The sequence below is a fragment of the Coenobita brevimanus genome, chromosome 55 (genome assembly GCF_032717465.1).
Source record: "Coenobita brevimanus isolate Jiangsu-jjx chromosome 55, ASM3271746v2, whole genome shotgun sequence".
Lineage (NCBI taxonomy): Eukaryota > Metazoa > Arthropoda > Malacostraca > Decapoda > Coenobitidae > Coenobita > Coenobita brevimanus.
The window spans coordinates 12,125,667-12,126,339 of NC_137008.1; the positions used below are offsets into that span (position 1 = coordinate 12,125,667).

Consider the following 673-nt stretch of genomic DNA (forward strand, 5'->3'; position numbering starts at 1 on the left):
ATATATATATATATATATATATATATATATATATATATATATATATATATATATATATATATATATATATATATATATTATGAAGAAACAAAGAATGAAATCGACTTCATTATAGCAAATAAGAATAACACGATCACAAATGTCACAGTTATCAGCAAAGTAAATATCGGAAGTGACCATAGAATGGTGGGTTGCACAGCAAGATTCAATTTCAAAAGTGAAAGAAAGAAGATGATTAAAGATAAAAAGATATGCCCAATAAAAGTTTCCGAAAACAACGGCCATACCAAGTTGAGTACACCGCTTCCCGTCCGATCAACGAAGTTAAGCAACGTTGGGTCTGGTTAGTACTTAGATGGGTGACCGCCTGGGAACACCAGATGCTGTTGGCAGAACGTTCTCCCTACGTGTCAAGTGGGGTTGGTGGAGGATTAGTGCCCCTCCCTGTAAAACAATTAACTTAAAGCCCTTGGCCACACCCCTTTTGGGATACGTGGCGTCTGGCAATGAATGAATGAAAAAAAACAAAGCAGCCTTTCAGTTGGAAATAAGGAACAGATTTCTGGCTCTCAATAATGCTGAATGTGACCTTGATGAGCTGAATGACAGACTAACAAAAGTGCTAAACGAATCAGCGGAGGTAGTAGGAAAACCTAATACAACCAAATCCAAG

General features: G+C 36.7%; 1 non-coding gene across 1 annotated transcript; it reads left to right on the top strand.

Moving 5' to 3' along the window:
- The first annotated feature begins 273 nt into the window (after positions 1-273).
- LOC145401443 (5S ribosomal RNA) lies at positions 274-392 on the top strand. Its single transcript, XR_013897594.1, has one exon. It is a non-coding gene; the product is annotated as a 5S ribosomal RNA (ribosomal RNA).
- The last annotated feature ends 281 nt before the right edge of the window (positions 393-673 follow it).